This window comes from Schistocerca nitens, chromosome 10 (genome assembly GCF_023898315.1).
Source record: "Schistocerca nitens isolate TAMUIC-IGC-003100 chromosome 10, iqSchNite1.1, whole genome shotgun sequence".
Lineage (NCBI taxonomy): Eukaryota > Metazoa > Arthropoda > Insecta > Orthoptera > Acrididae > Schistocerca > Schistocerca nitens.
The window spans coordinates 60,591,046-60,612,284 of NC_064623.1; the positions used below are offsets into that span (position 1 = coordinate 60,591,046).

The following is a 21,239-nucleotide window of genomic DNA, read 5'->3' on the forward strand; positions in this document are numbered from 1 at the left end:
AAGCTTTCTGTTGAGCGGTCGCCATCTTAGCATCAACTGACGCTGACGCCTAGTCAACAGCGCCTCAAGCGAACAAATGTACAACTAAATGAAACTTTATAGCTCCCTTAATTCGCCGACAGATAGTGCTTAGCTCTGCCTTTTGTCGTTGCAAAGTTTTAAATTCCTAAAGTTGTGGTATTCTTTTTGAATCACCCTGTATAATAATATTTGCTAAATGTTGGATGTATGTAATGTACAAGTTGTCATGCTCTCTCAAACTTGGACCATAGATAGAAAGAACTAAAATTGAAAACTAAAACTAAACTCCGCCCGAACAGGCCATGAAGGTCCAACGGTACCGACCGGTACCCACAGGCGTCATCGGATGCGGATATGGAGGGGCATGTGGTCAGCACACCGCTCTCCCAGCCGTATGTCAGTTTATGAGACTGGAGCCGCTACTTCTCAGTCAAGTAGCTCCTCAGTTTGCCTCACAAGGGCTGAGTGCACTCCGCCTGCCAACAGCGCTCGGTAGGCCGGACGGTCACCCATCCAAGTTCTAGCCCAGCCGGAAAGCACTTAACTACGGTGACCAGCCGGGAACCGTTGTTTCCATTGTGGCAAGGCCGTTGGCAGGTAGAAAGAACTGTTACAGTATAATGCAGAAGGTAACTGAAAGAAATACATAGTGAGACCAACCATAAGTAACACTTTTATTCCAGGACAGTAATTACTCCGATGGCACAACGATTCATGGTGGTACCCTTCACATTACGGTTCTTAACAGGTTTTGTGACTACACCAGAAAGCAACGCATGCACTACGGCGTACTGCTATGCTGGCTACTAAGGTGCTAAGGAGTTTTTGTGGCACGGGGTACCATTCCTCCATCACTGGTGTTCACAACTGCTGGATGATCCCTGGTGCATGTACTGATGCTGTAATTCGTCTGCACGACGCATCGCACACGTGCCCAATGGGATTAAATATGGGGGGGGGGGGGATGTGCAGGCCAGTCCACTGCCTGGATATGGTCCCGCACCAAGAGCTGTACCACATTGCGCTGTTGGCTGTGGCATGGCCTTCCAGTCCATAAAAACGAAGTCGGGGCCTCGTGCACTTCTCAAAAGACGCACATGGGGAAGGAATAAACACTACTGGCCATTAAAATTGCTACACCACGAAGATGACGTGCTACAGATGCGAAATTTAACCGACAGGAAGAAGATGCTCTGACATGCAAATGATTAGCTTTTCAGAGCATTGATACAAGGTTGGCGCCAGTGGCGACTCCTACAACGTGCTGACATGAGGAAAGTTTCCAACCGATTTCTCATACACAAACAGCAGTTGATCGGCGTTGCCTGGTGAAACGTTGTTGTGATGCCTCGTGTAAGGACGAGAAATGCGTACCGTCACGTTTCCGACTTTGATAAAGGTCGGATTGTAGCCTATCGCGATTGCGGTTTATCGTATCGCGACATTGCTGCTCAAGTTGGTCGAGATCCAATGATTGTTAGCAGAATATGGAATCGGTGGGTTCAGGAGGGTAAGACGGAACGCCGTGCTGGATCCCAACGGCCTCGTATCACTAGCAGTCGAGATGACAGGCATCTTATCCGCATGGCTGTAACGGATCGTGCAGCCACGTCTCGATCCCTGAGTCAACAGATGGGGACTTTTGCATGACAACAACCATCTGCACGAACAGTTCGACGACGTTTGCAGCAGCATGGACTATCAGCTCGGAGACTGTAGCTGCGGTTACCCTTGACGCTGCATCACAGACAGGAGCGATTGCAATGGTGTACGCGACGACGAACCTCGGTGCACGAATGGCAAAACATCATTTTCTCGGATGAATCCAGGTTCTGTTTACAGCATCATGAAGGTCGCATCCGTGTTTGACGACATCGCAGAGAACGCACATTGAAAGCGTGTATTCGTCATCGCCATACTGGCGTATCACCCGGCGTGATGGTATGGGGTGCCATTCGTTATACGTCTGGGTCACCTCTTGTGCTCACTGACGGCACTTTGAACAGTGGACGTTACATTTCAGATGTGTTACGACCCGTGGCTCTACCCTTCATTCGATCCCTGCGAAACCCTACATTTCAGTGGGCTAATGGACGACCGCATGTAGCAGGTCCTGTACGGGCATTTGTGGATATAGAAAATGTTCGCCTGCTGCCCTGGCCAGCACATCTCTCACCAATTGAAAACGTCTGGTCAATGGTGGTCGAGCAACTGGCTCGTCACAATACGCCAGTCACTACTCTTGATGAACTGTGGTATCGTGTTGAAGCTGCATTACGGGCAGAGGTGGTTGTTCTGGGTACTGATTTCTCATGATCTATGCACCCAGATTGCGTGAAAATGTAATCACATGTCAGTTCTAGTATAATATATCTCTCCAGTGAATACTCATTTATCATCTGCATTTCTTCTTGGTGTAGCAATTTTAATGGCCGGTAGTGTAGAAATAGAGAGTGTCCTGGAAGTAGGGACGAATATTAAAGTTATATAACATACAAAATTTATTGAAAATGTAATGGTTTTTACAAGCACATTACGTAACTTCTCCCGTTTGTATATGAAAAATTATATCCTTCATATGACCACCGAGGGTCGCCCGGCAACGAGCAATGCGTTCATTGAAATTCTCGATGACGCGTTCACAAACATCTGGTCGGATTCCATTAATAACCCTTTTAATTTCATCCTTCAATTGGTGTATTGTTTATCGTTTTATCATTTTCGCTTTTGATTTCCCAAATCCCCCACAAAAAAGGTCACAAAGCTAAGATTGCATGATGTGGCAGGCCATTCCTGGTTGCCACTCAAAAGGATAATTTTTTGAGGAATCTTTTCATTCAGAAGAGCAATCGTTTCATGGAATGTGTGACATGTCGCACCATCTTGTTGAAATTAAAATCGTCAGTTTCATCAATAAAAGGGAGGAACCAATCAGAAAGCATGCTTCGGTCACGGTTGCCGTTCGCAGTGACAGCAGCTCCATCATCATATTCAAAAAAGTACGGGCCGGCCACTAACCCTGCCCAGAAGCAGAAGACGCTGTATTTACCGTCTAGTAAAACCATCAGACGATCAATTCCTATTACAAAATGATCTAGAACGAATTTCTGTATGGTGCGAAAAGTGGCAATTGGCCCTAAACAAAGAAAACTGCGAGGTCATCCACATGGGTACTAAAAGGAATCCGATAAATTTTGGGTATACGATAAATGTTACAAATCTAAGGACTGTTAATTCGACTAAATACCTAGGAATTACAATTACGAACAACTTAAAATGGAAAGACAACATAGACAATATTGTGGCGAAGGCGAAACAAAGACTGTGCTTTGTTGTTAGAACACTTAGAAGTTGCGACAAACCCACTAAAGAGACAGCCTACATTACACTTGTCCGTCCTCTGCTGTAATATTGCTGCGCGGTGTGGGATCCTTACCAGGTAGGATTGACGGAGGACATCGAAAAAGTGCAAAGAAGGGCGACTCGTTTCGTGTTATTGCGGAATAGGCGTGAGAGTGTCACTGATAAGATAAGCGACTCGGGGTGGCAGTCCCTGGAACAAAGGAGGTTTTCTTTGCGGCGACATCTATTTACGAAATTTCAATCACCAACTTCCTCCTGCGACTGTAAAAATATTTTTTGACACCCACCTACATAAGGAGAAATGATCGTCATAATAAAATAAGATAAATCAGAGCTCGAACGGAAAGATTTAGGTGTTCCTTTTTGCCACGCGCCATTCTAGAGTGGAATGGTAGAGAAGTAGTATGAAAATGGTTCGATGAACCCTCTGCCAGGTACTTAAGTGTGAATCGTAGAGTAAACTTGTAGATATAGATGCCCCACACCAACCAGTCGTGCGTTGTGGACGTATCTCACACTCCACAGCCAATCGCGGACTTGCGTTAACCCAGATTCTGCACTCCCCCTTACTAACGTACCCACTGAGGTGGAAGGGCGCCTCTGCCGAGGAAACTATTCTTCTTGTGCAGTTCTCTTTCTCCGCTTATCGAGCCAACACCCACTGAGCAAATCGGTGTCTCTTTCTATGATCTGCAGGCTTCAGCTCTTGTGTAAGTTGAATCTTGTACGGACGCATTTTCAGAGCTTGTGAAAGGATTTCATGCAGTGAACTTGGTGATATATTAAGTTGTTGAGCTCGTCGGCGAATCGATTTTCTGGGGCGTACGATCACATTGTCACGCACAACGGAAATGTTTTTTTTTTTTTTTTCGAACAGAACGCGGTCGTCCTGTTTTCTTAACGTCTGAAGCACAACCCGTCGTCTCAAACTTTCTGATCGACTTACGAGCTAATGATTCGGTTCAAAATGGCTCTAAGCACTATAGGACTTAGTATCCGAGGTCATCAGTGCCCTAGACTTAGAACTACTTAAACCTAACTAACCTAAGGACATCGAACACATCCATGCCCGGGGCAGGATTCGAACCTGCGACCGTAGCAGCAGCGCGGTTCCAGACTGAAGCGCCTAGAACCTCTCGGCCACAGCTGCCGGCCGGATGATGGTTGAATAGAGGTATTCATACAGTGCATAAAATTTTTATCTGCTCATACTCATGTGAGACTTATTGTGCACATTCCCTGATTTCGATAGGGTTTTAAAAAGGCCACGGGGGATTACATCCACAGTTCTTATCCGATACCGATATTATCAGAACAGTGAATCAGTCCGTAATATTTCACACACATCCGTTATGTCCTGCTCTATCGTACTGCTGTCATCAATCATAAAAAAAAGTTTAGCAGTGAAACGTTTTACGTTAAACTCAAATATGCAGTTTTCTCTTTTTGTGTCCCCGCAGAAATTGTACGCTTCTTTTTTTTAAATTATCGTGACATTATTTTATTGTTCAGTATTAATAAATTATCGCAGTCTTACCATTATTCTTCCTACTGCATTTCGTGTGTTAACTGAAAGGTAATTGCTTTACTTGCGAATGAATGGAAAATTAATGGAAGATATGTTCCGTCTTTGCAACCAAACGAAATGCGGTTTGTTTTTGCCATACGCGTTTCGCTCCTTTTATTTGAGAACCATCTTCGGTGGCCTGTGATACACGTTTCTTTCTGTATACTTAATGAATGTGTTGTGTGGTGGTTGCAGTGTGTTGCTGTGTTACAATATCTTACGTTTTTGTATTGTTTTTCAGATTAGAAACAACTTTTGTAGCACAAATTTCGTGAGGTTAAATTATCGTTTCATGTTACCATTTCCAATGTTGTTACTCCATATCGTAAGTAACAAACAAGAGAAAATGTAACTTAGTGACGTGTTGTAACTACCACATAATACATTTAGTATATGAATGAAAAGAGGCGGGTATTGCAGGAGGAGCGAAGCGCTTATGGCAGAAACGGGTTGTCTTTCATTTAGTTGGAACGGCTGAACACAATTCCAGGAATTCTGAAGCAACAAAGGAACGACGGAAAGCGGAAATAATGACGTATGGAAAATTGTTTTCTGCTAACAATGACGTAAACGTTTTCCTCTCATACTGATGATGCTCATCGTGATGACACTGGTATCTGGTCACGCAACTGCCGGGTTCTCAGCGCTATTTCCCGTATTTGAATTATCTGCGCATCACCACACAGTGAATTAGTATGTTCATCTCTGTTGGACAAGTCAAGTGCTCCATTATTAAGTCAAAAACATTGGCAACAACACGAAAAGAAACTGTAAATGACGAGTTCGCTAGAGAAGGAGGGAGCTCGTACAGGACAAGGGTGAGGAAGGCAACTGGTTGTATTCTTTTCAATGGAATCATCCTAGAATTTGCCGTGCTCTATTTAGGGAACCTTTCATCTGGAAAACCGGGCACAAATTGGATCTCAGTCCCATGGAATGCGAATCTAGTGTCTCAGACTCATAGAAAGTTGGAAGTGGCATACACTTTCATATAGACGACGCGCTAAACGGAATGGGATGCTCATTAAATTCCGATTTTCGCCTAGGATGTAGAGCATATATTATTATGCACCAACTTCCAAATCGCACAGTGATCACCATTCAAAGATAAGGGAAATTAGAGCTCGTACTGAGGCGTTCAGAGAGTCGTTTTTCACTCGTGCGATCCGCGAATGGGACAGAGGGGGGAAATATGACTTCGGCGTGAATTGTGCCCTCCACCACACACCGCTTGGTGGCCAGCGGAGTATATATGTAGATGGAGATGTAGATGATACCGTGGTAGCAGCATTACGTCAGAGTGTGACACGTAATTGACGAACGGTTGCCGTGGGACTTCCACTGTTTTTGTAATAACCTTTTATCATCTGGATACGTTGCTCGGTTGTCGTCTGCCCCGCGACGGAAATAAACATCGAACAACAATGCTCACCGCACAAAAGCTGTCAGGCTACTAATGGGAAGGATCGCAGATGAGAAGCATGAAAAAACTACTGCTGACAACCGTCGTATGACAAAATGGCGCAGTTCAGATTCGTGCTTACTTCCCGGACACACGTTAGAAAGGACATTTTTCTGCCACTGCCGCTCGCTAGGCGCGCCGTCCCTGGAGCGCTCACACACAGTACTTGGAGGAACCGCCGACCGCGCGCGAGCGCCGGCTGTGACGGCTCTGTTCGGTCTGTTTTTGCGCGCGCCACGTTTTAGCAGAAGATTAATTGCCCGCTTCTTGCTGCTGTCAGGAGCAGAATGGCTGTGGCGGCCGCGACTGGACGACTTTGCGCGCCTCCTGTCTCTAAGACAAAGAAATTCTGCGAGTCCGGCTGCGATTAAAAGCTCTCCAGCCGCGTGAAGCCGTTCCCGTAGCTCTCTTAAGGGGCTCCGGAACGCCCTATACTTGCAATGTTAAAATAACGCTTATAAATTACATCTTTCCTCACAAAGTATTTGAGGTAGGAAGTTGAACTTTTTACAGATTGTTTATTGGAATATGGGCTACAACTTAACACAGGGATTTTACAAAATTTTAGTTCAGTTATTAAAGATGATTTTTTTTCAATTGTAATGAAAATTCACAACATTTTTTTGCAATTTTTTATTTATATATTCAAAAATATACAGTTTTTTGGAAAAAGGCTGTGTTAAGTTATGCAGAAGGTACTGTGTAACATTTACTGAAAGTTTGAAACAAATATGTTTGGAAGATCCTTAGAAAACATGTAATTAGTATGAGGAAATAAAAGTTTTGGGAATCGAGCGACAAAGATTGGATAAACTTTTTAGTGCATTCCAGGTCCATAGGATGGATTATCTTCATCCTCTGCAAACTCCTCCTCCAGCTTCCTCTTGTTCCTCCTCCTGTTTACTCTTGCTTGTATTTCTAGACTCTTTACAGCCCTGTCTGCAGCCCGAAGGCGTTCCTTGTCTAAAGCAAGCATCGCTCGTACCATGTTAGAACCTATCTTCATTCCCATATTTCTAAATACCTTGTACCTTACAATGTTGCCATCACTGAAAGTCGCAACAGCATCATACACACCAAAGTGAAGTGTTTATATTCCAACAAATACAGTCTTGGGGATACTCGACCATATAACACTATTTACACTTTCATTGGGGTTTTGAGTTTTTCCGTGAATTCACTTTTTCAACAGTTCAGGTGCTGCTAAGCCTCTGAAAATAGGTTTTATCACCCCCATTATTGCATGAGGCAGACTATGCTTATGAGTGTACACTTCACCAGTTAGCAATCCTTTGTTATATTTACACCAACTGTCTTCTTCTTTGGGACACAAGCTATGTTGGGGATTTTCATCGTCTTTATTGTTTACAGTAATAACACATACCTTTGGCTTTCCAACATTTCTCCTTTTCTTAAAAGCCTTCAGAGGATTTCTAATAACTTAACTTTTACTCATTATTATACTTCAACAAAACAGAGACTCAAGAAACAGAATTAATTACGAATATTTTCGAGATAACGACAGAGTAAATAAACATGAAACAATCGACAATCACACCAGCGATATATATTGAACCATCACAGGTTAGCCACAACACATACTTTATCTCACATCACTAAAATGTACCTGATGAACACGGACGTTAATAATAACACCATTTGACAGCAGTTTAACAGCGCCACAGTGGGTCACGCCTATGTAGAACACATTTCAAAAAAAATTTAAAAATAGTTGTAGTCTTCGGAATTGATTAAATTATATATCTATTAAAAGGTAATAGTCTGCAGATTCAGAAAACGCAAAAAAGTAAAAATTGAACTTTTCATGATTTTGAGCCTTTCCGGAGCCCCTTAATGGGCGGCAGCGGTTCAGCGAGCACACGACGGGTCTATCATCTCGAGGGCTGTCGAAGAACGTGACTAGTCATCTAGAATGAAATTTTCACTCTACAGCGGAGTGTGCGCTGATATGAAACTTCCTGGCAGATTAAAACGGTGGGCCGGACCGAGACTCGAACTCGGGACCTTTGCCTTTCGCGGGCAAGTGCTCTACCAATCCTTTCATAGAGGAGTGCTAGTTCTGCAAGGTTCGCAGGAGAGCTTCTGTGAAGTTTGGAAGGTAGGAGACGAGGTACTGGCGGAATTAAAGCTGTGAGGACGGGGCGTGAGTCGTGCTTGGGTAGCTCAGTTGGTAGAGCACTTGCCCGCGAAAGGCAAAGGTCCCGAGTTCGAGTCTCGGTCCGGCACACCGTTTTAATCTGCCAGGAAGTTTCATGACTCATCATCGTCATCGTCACTTTCCAACTCCGGTTTCCCGGGTGTGATGTACAATCGCTCGTCATCTCTTCCTATCTTCATTCATCTACTGTTCAAAGACAACTTCCCATTTGTGTCTCTTCTCCTCCACATCTGATCTTACAGTCTCTATCCAGCGTTTTCTTCGTCTTCCCTGTGATCTTCTTCCTACGAAATTCAGGTTTAAATACCTGTTGGCAGGTTTTTCACTGTTCAGTGTCATTACAACACTGAATCCTACGTTTCTTTATGACACTGGTGAAAGGAACTTCAATAGCAGCTTCTTTTCTATTCACCTTAATCCTGATTTTGGCCTCTCCAATTGCTTGGTTCATAGTTCCAACGAATCTCATTTCTGTTGCTTGAATTCTGCTGAGGTCTTTGTTTACTAGGGCACGTGTTTCTAAACCGTATGTTAGGATTAGTATGAAATAGGTGTAGTACATGGTCGCTTTTGCTTTTCTTGGTATTTTATCAACCCAGTGAAGATTTCTGACTTGACTTTAAAAGCCGGCTGGTGTGGCCGTGCGGTTCTAGGCTCTACAGTCTGGAACCGCGCGACCGCTACGGTCGCAGGTTCGAATCCTGAGTTGGGCATGGATGTGTGTGATGTACTTAGGTTAGTCAGGTTTAAATAGTTCTAAGTTCTAGGGGAGTGATGACCTCAGAAGTTAAGTCCCATAGTGCTCAGAGCCATTTGAACCATTTTTCACTTTGGAGCGGAGTGTGCGCTGATATGAAACTTTCTAGCAGATTGAAACTCTGTGCTGAACCGAGACTCGAACTCGAGACCTTTGGTTTCTCGGGCAAGTACTCACCGACTTTTTTAAAATCTCATTTTGTTTGTTATTGTCCGTTACATTTGTTCGGGGAGGACGTTCCATGACACCCGTTGAAGTTCATCGTTGATTCATTCACTCAGTTCTTTTTATTATTATTATTACAGGGGGTAGATAACCCTCTGACCGAACACGTTGAGCTACCGTGCCGGCTACCGACTGAACTACCCAAGCACGACTCACGCCCCGTCGTCACAGCTTTAATTCCGCCAGTACCTCGTCTCCTATCTTCCAAATTTCACACAAGCTCTCCTGAGAAACTTGCAGAACTAGCACTCCTGGAGGAAAGGATACTGCGGAGACAGCTTAGCCGCAGCCTGGAGGATGTTCCCAGAAATATATTCTTATTTGACTACTACCAAATTTCGTTTTCGCTATTTTGTTTTGTAATCTGGCATTTTGTTATTAATTTAATAGAAGCATAAAATGCAACAGTCGATGTTACGTATTGTAAACAACGTATTTACTGCAATTCTTGTTGCGTATGCCAGTGGCGACAATGTTTCCCCAGTGTCCAGAAATCTTAACGTGACTGCCAGTCTTTGTCACAAAGGAAGCACGAGTTACACACAGGAAGTTGCAACTGCTATGAAACTTCGTGTCGAAGATATATACTTATCTCTCGGCTTGATCGACTGCCTCATGTTCGTATATTGTTGGTCAATATGTTTTAAATGGTCTTCAATATCTTAGAAAAAATCTCCTATTTCATTCAGTTGAAACTGTGAAACGAATACCGGTCTTATCTTGAAAGCTATGTGGTAATGTACATAACTTCAAGTGATGGTACTCAATACAACATCGAGAACGTGGAGTTCATGCGAGCATGAACTGACATTAGACACTACACTTTAACTATATTCAATTTAAAATCAATGGTTTAGTGGAGATTCAATTTCTAAGTTCCTCACTATATATTTCTGTATGAAACTTAGCCCAAGTTTAGCTCCCACTCTATACAAAATCTACGAGTTACCAAAACTAAAAACTCACAAACTGTTATCCAACTTAAGCTCATATGCTAACCTTTGGCCAAGAAGAACCTAATTTGAACTGATCTGTAACTGGTCCGAAATTAATTGTCTTCATATTAAATGCGCAACTAAAGAGAAACATTATTTGGCCCTAATCAAAATTTCTACTTATCTCGCGTCTTGACAACGTTGGTGCAGATTTCTTGAAAGGACAACAGCAAACAGCAAGCAGGCAACGGCTAAACTAGATTTCTATTTTTAAATAAAATTTCAAGACAACTGTTGCATATCCTATAGTGCATTGTGGTAATACGTAATGATAAACCTTCTTTAAACAGTGGGACGTGGAGAGTGACTATTCCTATGAAATGATATTGTAAGACAACGATTTTAGAATGAAGCATGTGTCCAAAAAGTCACAGTAAAATTTCGTGTGATCTTCACACATAACCTAGGTCTGAACAATACTATGCTTAACAATGGGAACAATGACTTGAAAAGGGTACAATGTTAACAGAGAATTTCTATAAAAACCAAACAGCTTAATCAGTTGATATGTTAATGCATGACACAGGGAAGTGAGGTGGGCTTTCTGGCAGCTCTGAGAGTTAACTAGCTGATGATAATGATTGCGAGAAACTAGTTGCGCAGAGCTCCAGCCTTACTTGGGATTTATTCTCTTCAGCCTTACTTGGGACTTATTCTCTTCAGACGTAATAACATTATTCAAAATTAAATTCTTTTCGCCTTTCGATGTATATATCATATCATCTTTCTTCATATAACAGACATAATCTTAAGTCAACACAGCACCACTGAATACGTCCATCACCTACCACACTTCAACTAACAATTTATTGGACTGCCACGACAAGACCGAACATTATTTAAAAGTAACGTAACTTGCTCTCTCTCTTACTCACTCTGACGTGCACATCGGTAAATTCCAAAAATGAAAATGACAAATGGTTCAAATGGTTCTGAGCACTATGGGACTTAAGGGGCTCCGGAAAGGCACAAAATCATGAAAAGTTCAATTTTTACTTTTTTGCGTTTTCTGAATCTGCAGACTATTACCTTTTAATAGATATATAATTTATTCAATTCCGAAGACTACAACTATTTTTAATTTTTTTTTTGAAATGTGTTCTACATCGGCGTGACCCACTGTGGCGCTGTTAAACTGCTGTCAAATGGTGTTATTATTAACGTCCGTGTTCATTAGGTACATTTTAGTGATGTGAGATAAAGTATGTGTTGTGGCTAACCTGTGATGGTTCAATATATATCGCTGGTGTGATTGTCGATTGTTTCATGTTTATTTACTCTGTCGTTATCTCAAAATATTCGTAATTAATTCTTTTTCATGAGTCTCTGTTTTGTTGAAGTATAATAATGAGTAAAAGTAAAGTTATTAGAAATCCTCTGAAGGCTTTTAAGAAAAGGAGAAATGTTGGAAAGCCAAAGGTATGTGTTATTACTGTAAACAATAAAGACGATGAAAATCCCCAACATAGCTTGTGTCCTAAAGAAGAAGACAGTTGGTGTAAATATAACAAAGGATTGCTAACTGGTGAAGTGTACACTCATAACCATAGTCTACCTCATGCAATAATGGAGGTGATAAAACCTATTTTCAGAGACTTAGCAGCACCTGAACTGTTGAAAAAGTGTATTCACGGAAAAACTCAAAACCCCAATGAAAGTGTAAATAGTGTTATATGGTCGAGAATCCCCAAGACTGTATTTGTTGGAATAGAAACACTTCACTTTGGTGTGTATGATGCTGTTGCGACTTTCAATGATGGCAACATTGTAAGGTGCAAGGTATTTAGAAATATGGGAATGAAGATAGGTTCTAACATGGTACGAGCGATGCTTGCTTTAGACAAGGAACGCCTTCGGGCTGCAGACAGGGCTGTAAAGAGTCTAGAAATACAAGCAAGAGTAAACAGGAGGAGGAACAAGAGGAAGCTGGAGGAGGAGTTTGCAGAGGATGAAGATAATCCATCATATGGACCTGGAATGCACTGAAAAGTTAATCCAATCTTTGTCGCTCGATTCCCAAAACTTTTATTTTCTCACACTAATTACATGTTTTCTAAGGATCTTCCAAACATATTTGTTTCAAACTTTCAGTAAATGTTACACAGTACCTTCTGCATAATTTAACACAGCCTTTTTCCAAAAAACTGTATATTTTTGAATATATAAATAAAAATTGCAAAAAAATGTTGTCAATTTTCATTACAATTGAAAAAATATCATCTTTAATAACTGAATTAAAATTTTGTAAAATCCCTGTGTTAAGTAGTAGCCCATATTCCAATAAATAATCTGTAAAAAGTTCAACTTCCTACCTCAAATACTTTGTGAGGAAAGATGTAATTTATAAGCGTTATTTTAACATTGCAAGTATAGGGCGTTCCGCAGCCCCTTAACTGCTGAGGTCATCAGTCCCCTAGAACTTAGAACTACTTAAGCCTAACTAACCTAAGGACATCACACACATCCACGCCCGAGGCAGGATTCGAACCTGCGACCGTAGCGGTCGCGCGGTTCCAGACTGTAGCGCCTAGAACCGCTCGGCCATCTCGGCCGGCTTAAAATGACATGCCCACATTACAAACTGAGTAAACGTATAACCTCTACAGGTCAACATCACAGCAAACGAAATCTTCCCCCTCCAACCAATCGTTTTTTCAAGCCATCGAAGAGTCCTGAACCTTCTTCGCGATGTTCTCCGTTCTTCTTTGACGATCGCTGACGGAGTTAACGCAGCTGCGTTACGCGTGTCCGTGTTCGGAAACAAACTGCGTCATTAGATGATGAAGCCGAGAACTGCCGCCAGAGAGGTCTGCTGTCGGAAATCACGCTGAGCAGCACGTCACGTCACGCCATCTTCCGTGAGATGTAGGGAGGTCGCTTCAGATGACGGGGGACAACACGTGTGGCGCGCTTCGCGGTGAGAAATACGTCCCGTGTGACGATGGCTATAGCGACGTGTGGCGGAGGGCACTTCTGCAACAGCTATCCGTTCCCCTCCTGCCATGTGCCATTCAACCGTGGCACGCGGAAAGAACGAATCTCTACAAACTTCTGTACGAGTCCGAAAATTTCTCTGATTTACTTGTCGCGGTCAGATGGTGAGACATAAATGACACGGAAGTAATGTGTTTGTTGCCTGTTCAGTCGATTCTCGAATACTGCCAGTCAGTTTGGGCTCTGTACAGAGGAGGAAATAGAGAAGATCCAAAGAAGAGCAGTGGATTTCGCCACAGGTTCATTTAGTAAGCGCAAACGTGTCACGGAGATGCTTAATTGAGTGTGGCAGTGTGTTACACAGTGTCTTTTACTGTAAATCTCAAAAGCCGGCCGCGGTGGTCTCGCGGTTCTAGGCGCTCAGTCCGGAACCGCGCGCCTGCTACGGTCGCAGGTTCGAATCCTGCCTCGGGCATGGATGTGTGTGATGTCCTTAGGTTAGTTAGGTTTAAGTAGTTCTGAGTTCTAGGGGACTGATGACCACAGATGTTAAGTCCCATAGTGCTCAGAGCCATTTTTTTGTAAATCTCAAAAGATTCAACCAGGATACAGAGTGGGCCCAAAGTCAGTTGTCAAAAATGCGCTTGGTGCAGTGATAGTAAACAAATTAAAACACAAATTTATTATCAACATAGAAATACTTGCACAGATCAGTGAACCTACAAAAGATACTCAAAGTGGTTTCCATGCTGTTCTAAGCAAACATTGCGTCTTTTCAACACTAATTTACAAAGTTTGTTGAATATCTTCTAGGACTGTAGGTTTTCAAATTCTGATTTGATTCATTCCTTCAGATGGTCAACATCACGAATCTTGACGGAATAAAGCCATATTGAAATTTCGCTGGATGTGGTATCTGGGGATCGTGGAATTCAGTCAGTAACACACCGACTGCCAGTCCATTCATCAAAGTTTTCATATAGAAAGACTCTCTTGTTGCTATATCAACTTTTCGTTAATAAGCTGCAGGTGTTCAAAAAATGGACTATTTTCCGGATGTAACAACGCTTCTTGAAACATATGTTGGTGATTTACAGAACTGGCAGTATCGGTGAAAGAAATAAGGCCCCATTAGCCCACCACTGAATATCGCTGACCAGACACCCACTCAGCAGAGTTTAACTCTGCCACATAGGGATTCGTAGAATAGACACAGTTGTGTCTCTTCACTCTGTCATTCACATTAAAAGTCGCTTCGTCGTTCCACATAATGCTTCTGCTAAACTTTGGATAGTCTTCTTGTCGGATTGTGTACATCTCTCAGAATTCCATTCCTCTGTCCGGATCACCTTGATTTAGGGCTCTGGAGTAAAGCAGGCCTACGTGGACTCAATATCAGCTTTTTCTGAATCATCCTAGACTTGCTTCTGGACACTTTTCTATGAGATTTAGTCGATGGCAGCACAAAACACTGCGCTATAACATCAAGATTTTCCTCTGTAGTAACATCTGGCCTACTTGAACGAGGAAACTCCGCTAAAGACCAAGTCTCTTCAAATCTTAAATTTATTTTGCGAATACCTGGTCGAGATGGAGGCTGGATGTTTGGAAAAAAAACTAAACTCCTCCAGAACAGGCCATGAAGGCCCAACGGTACCACCAAGCGGGGTGGCGCAGTGGTTAGACACTGGACTCGCATTCGGGAGGACGACGGTTCAATCCCGCGTCCGGCCATCCTGATTTAGGTTTTCCGTGATTTCCCTAAATCACTCCAGGCAAATGCCGGGATGGTTCCTCTGAAAGGGCACGGCCAACTTCCTTCCCAATCCTTCCCTAATCTGATGAGACCGATGACCACGCTGTCTGGTCTCCTTCCCCAAACCAACCAACCAACGCAACGGCACCGACCGGCCGCCGTGTCATCCTCAGACCACAGGTGTCACTGGACGCGGATATGGAGGGGCATGTGGTCAGCACACCGCTCACCCGGCCGTAGGTCAGACTCCGAGACGGGAGCCGCCACGTCTCAGTCACGTAGCTCCTCTGCCTCACAAGGGCTGAGTGCACCCCGCTTGCCAACAGCGCTCGGCAGACCGGATGGTCACCCATCTAAGTGCTAGCCCAGCCCGACAGCGCTTAACTTCGGTGTTCTGACGGGAACCGGTGTTACCACTGCGGCAAGGCCGTTGGCTGGATGTTTGGAAAACGTTCGAGAAAAAAATTACAATCAGCACTGTCGCTATCGTTATGTTTCCACCGTGTTTCCAAAACAAATACGCGCTATTCTGCAGTTATCTTTGTGTCCATTGTTTCTCAGATAACAATAGACAACATAACCTCAAACTGCTAGTTTCAACTGACTGATGGATACTATGCACTAGTCAAGTTCACAGCCCACCACCACTGTGCTAGGTACAACAAAATGTACGGATTGCCGGTGACAACTGATACATGGCCCAGCCCATATTGCTTCCTTCTACGTATATCTCCCGAGAACACTATAAAGGTAAAATGAGAGAAATTGTGTAAACTGATGTTGGAAGTGGAAGAAACTAAACGAAAGAGATCTATACCAGCTGCATCGCGACTTTGTGCAGAATCAGCTGCGAGGAGGGCCGGACCGGGACGCGAATTCGGTATCTCCGGCGTACTGGACAGCTGCGTTTACCCCTGCGCCATCTCGACACAGTGTTTATCGGAAATGCGCCGACTGTCCCTGCCGACTCACGTTCCCTCCAGCGGCACCTATCCACAGTTCCCGTCTATTTCCTCCGTGCTTGCAGAGTTTTAAATTCCCGCTGGAAGTCGAACGAAATGTGTACGCGCACTGAAGATTGTGGATTCATTGCCCGTCGAGGCGAAGCAATTATATGAATGCGTGGTATCTGTCTTTCGGCCATGATCGAAAGAAGAGACACCGAACATTTACACTACTGGCCATTAACATTGCCACACCAAGAAGAAATGCAGATGATAAACGGGTATTCATTGCACAAATATATTGTACTAGAACTGACATGTGATTACATTTTCACGCAATTTTTTTGCATAGATCCAGAGAAATCAGTACCCAGAACAACCACCTCTGGCCGTAATAACGGCCTCGATACGCCTGGGCATTTAGTCAAACAGAGCTTGGATGATTTGTACAGGTACAGCTGCCCATGCAGCTTCAACACGATCCCACAGTTCATCAAGACTAGTGACTGGCGTATTGTGACGAGCCAGTTGCTCGGCCACCATTGACCAGACGTTTTCTGTTCGTGACAGACCTGGAGAATGTGCTGGCCAGTACAGCAGTCGAACATTTCCTGTATCCAGAAAGGCCCGTACAGGACCTGCAACATGCGGTCGTGCATTATTCTGCTGAAATGTAGGGTTTCACAGGGATCTAATGAAGGGTAGAGCCACGGTTCGTAACACATCTGAAATGTAACGTTCACTGTTGAACGTGCCGTCAGTGTGAACAAGAAGTGAACGAGACGTGTAGCCAATGGCACCCCATACTGTCACACCGGATGATACGCCAGTATGGCGATGACGAATACACGCTTCGAATGTGCGTTCACCGCGATATCGCCAAACACGGATGCGACCATCATGATGCTGTAAATAGAACCTGGATTCATCCGAAAAATTGACGTTTTGCCATTCGTGCACCCAGGTTCGTCGTTGAGTACACCATCGCAGGCGCTCCTGTCTGTGATGCAGCGTCAAGGGTAACCGCATCCACGGTCTCCGAGCTGATAGTCCATGCTACTGCAAAGGTCGTCGAACTGTTCGTGCAGATGGTTGTTGTCTTGCAAACGTCGACATCTGTTGACTCAGGGATGGAGACGTGGCTGCACGATCCGTTATAGCCATGCGGATAAGATGCCTTTCATCTCGATTGCTAGTGATACGAGGCCGTTGGGATCCAGCACGGCGTTCCGTATTACCCTCCTGAACCCACCGATTCCATATTCTGCCAACAGTCATTGGATCACGACCAACGCGAGCAGCAATGTCGCGATACGATAAACCGCAATCGCGATAGGCTACAATCCGACCTTTATTAAAGTCGCAAACGTGATGGTACGCATTTCTCCTCCTTACACGAGGCATCACAACGTTCAGGCAGGGAACGCCGGTCAACTGGTGTTTGTGTATGAGAAATCGGTTGGAAACTTTCCTCATGTCAGCACGTTGTAGGTGTCGCCACCGGCGCCAACCTTGTGTGAATGCTCTGAAAAGCTAATGATGTGGATATCACAGCATCTTCTTCCTGTCGGTTAAATTTCGCGTCTGTAACACGTCATCTTCGTGGTGTAGCAATTTTAATGGCCAGTGGTGTATATAAAACGAGAGAAATTCGAGCCGACGCGGAGGCCTTTCAACAATTAGCCTTCCAGCAGACCACTCGCGACTGGAACAGAAAAAGCGCCAACTGGCTGTCGTATGCAGAGTACTTGCCTACCCTCCAGCATTCAACAACGTAACGTGAAGTGCAGGTGTAGATGTAGGAAATTTTGTATAGTTTTCATACCCGAAAGAGTTGACCTCTCGATTCCACTGTAAAGGCACGTGTGGTAGTATGCTATATAACTTGTCTATCACCCCCAGAATCCATACCATTAATTCTTACTCGGTGATGGCTCGCACCGTGACGATCCTCGCACGCTAACGAGACCCACTGCTCGCCCGACCACCGCAGTTAAGCCTGCCTGCAACGCGTGATTTAGCACCGGTTCACTACAATTAGGACGCGCATCCGAATAAATCTGCACAAAACGGAAAAAAAAGGGAAAAAGACGAGTGGAAAACGCCTCGGCGCACTGGCGCTACACGACCCATCTGTCATGGTGTAAACTCCTTATTATGCCCAGCACGAGTGCCCCCCGATTTATTGCCCGTACACTATACAGCGGTTAATGGTCGCACGCCTCAAGGATACCACCTATCTGCACCTGTTTCCCACTTCTAGCCGTTTTTTACGCACGCTGTGTGTCCGCTCAAGAAGCCGCTAGTATTTCACGTGCTTCTCTTTCTTGATATTCCACATTTGGTAGTTTTCTTCCTATCCTGTCCTTACCTCTTCACCTCACAGTAGCACTTCCACCTAAGTGACTCAATTACGTCTGATATACACTCCTGGAAATGAAAAAAGAACACATTGACACCGGTGTGTCAGACCCACCATACTTGCTCCGGAGACTGCGAGAGGGCTGTACAAGCAATGATCACACGCACGGCACAGCGGACACACCAGGAACCGCGCTGTTGGCCGTCGAATGGCGCTAGCTGCGCAGAATTTGTGCACCGCCGCCGTCAGTGTCAGCCAGTTTGCCGTGGCATACGGAGCTCCATCGCAGTCTTTAACACTGGTAGCATGCCGCGACAGCGTGGACGTGAACCGTATGTGCAGTTGACGGACTTTGAGCGAGGGCGTATAGTGGGCATGCGGGAGGCCGGGTGGACGTACCGCCGAATTGCTCAACACGAGGGGCGTGAGGTCTCCATAGTACATCGATGTTGTCGCCAGTGGTCGGCGGAAGGTGCACGTGACCGTCGACCTGGGACCGGACCGCAGCGATGCACGGATGCACGCCAAGACCGTAGGATCCTACGCAGTGCCGTAGGGGACCGCACCGCCACTTCCCAGCAAATTAGGGACACTGTTGCTCCTGGGGTATCGGCGAGAACCATTCGCAACCGTCTCCATGAAGCTGGGCTACGGTCCCGCACACCGTTAGGCCGTCTTCCGCTCACGCCCCAACATCGTGCAGCCCGCCTCCAGTGGTGTCGCGACAGGCGTGAATGGAGGGACGAATGGAGACGTGTCGTCTTCAGCGATGAGAGTCGCTTCTGCCTTGGTGCCAATGATGGTCGTATGCGTGTTTGGCGCCGTGCAGGTGAGCGCCACAATCAGGACTGCATACGACCGAGGCACACAGGGCCAACACCCGGCATCATGGTGTGGGGAGCGATCTCCTACACTGGCCGTACACCACTGGTGATCGTCGAGGGGACACTGAATAGTGCACGGTACATCCAAACCGTCATCGAACCCATCGTTCTACCATTCCTAGACCGGCAAGGGAACTTGATGTTCCAACAGGACAATGCACGTCCGTATGTATCCCGTGCCACCCAACGTGCTCTAGAAGGTGTAAGTCAACTACCCTGGCCAGCAAGATCTCCGGATCTGTCCCCCATTGAGCATGTTTGGGACTGGATGAAGCGTCGTCTCACGCGGTCTGCACGTCCAGCACGAACACTGGTCCAACTGAGGCGCCAGGTGGAAATGGCATGGCAAGCCGTTCCACAGGACTACATCCAGCAGCTCTACGATCGTCTCCATGGGAGAATAGCAGCCTGCATTGCTGCGAAAGGTGGATATACACTGTACTAGTGCCGACATTGTGCATGCTCTGTTGCCCGTGTCTATGTGCCTGTGGTTCTGTCAGTGTGATCATGTGATGTATCTGACCCCAGGAATGTGTCAATAAAGTTTCCCCTTCCTGGGACAATGAATTCACGGTGTTCTTATTTCAATTTCCAAAAGTGTATATTCCAATCTCCTTCTTCGCCTGTAGTTTTTACACCCTACACTTCTCTTTGCTATCACCGAATTTATGCCCTAATGTCTTGACACATGTCCTATCATCCTCTCATTCCTTCGTGTCAATGGTTTCCACATGCTCCTCTCCTCGTCAATTTCTCAGAGAACCTTCTCTCTCTCCTGATTTTGTCAGTCTACATAATTTCCAACATCCTTCTACAGAATCACATCTCAAACGGCCCTATTCTCTTCTTTTCCGGTTTTCCCACAGTCGCAATTCGTTGCCATATAATGGTGTGCTCTAAACGTACATTCTCAGAAATGTCTTCCTCGGACTAAGGTCTAAAGTAGACTTCTTTTAGGCACGAATACCCTCTTTGTCTATGCTAGTCTACTTTTGAATATCGTATGTAATCTTAATTTGTCATATGTACAGGGTGTAATAGGTGTAAAGCACTCCGTCTGCAGGCCACGAGTGGCCTGCCGGGACCATCCAACCGCCGTGGCATCCTCAGAGGAGGATGCGGGTAGGAGGGGCGTGGGGTCAGCACACCGTTCTTCCGGTCGTTATGAAGGTATTCTTGACCGAAGCCGCTACCATTCGGTCGAGTAGCTCCTCAGTTAGCATCATGAGGCTGAATGCACCCCGGAAAAAGGGAGCAGCGCATGGCGTCCTGGATGGACACCCATCCAAGTGCCGACAACACCCGACAGCGCTTAACTTCAGTGATCTGACGGGAACCGGTGTATCCACTGCGGCAAGGCCGTTGCCCGTAATAGGTATAAGTGCAGATGTTTCTGTTGGTCACAAGGGATGGTGTACTGAACAACATTACATAAGTATTTGCTTTATTTGCAGACTATTTATTGCAGCTATTAGGAGTAGTATGTTCTTATGTTGGCTAGTCCCTCCAAGTACATGTGGCAAGATGAACCATTAATTCTTGTTTTCTAATGGGCAGCAGGTCAAGTAATGAAGTGTGGTAAGAGGGATGCAATACAGTTAGTCTATACTGACTGGCAGCCATGGGCCACTTAGTGGTGCCATGAATCGATTTCATCCAAATTTTGCAGGGAAACAGCAGCCCTCTCAAGTATCAGCACTGTGGGGTTTATAATCATCTAGTTCCAGCAGGAGTCAAGATAGGCAAAAACGTATTTTTCCCAACTCTAGGTGAATAGGCAGTCCTGCATG

The 21,239-nt window shown here is 45.0% G+C and overlaps 1 protein-coding gene and 1 pseudogene across 1 annotated transcript in view; one reads left to right on the forward strand and one right to left on the reverse strand.

The window, feature by feature from the left end:
- The window catches only part of LOC126209864 (uncharacterized), a 457,624-nt gene that overhangs the window by 239,037 nt on the left and 197,348 nt on the right, over positions 1-21,239 (forward strand). The gene's annotated exons all lie outside the window — the stretch shown is intronic.
- On the reverse strand, positions 15,577-15,694 carry LOC126210686 (5S ribosomal RNA; annotated as a pseudogene).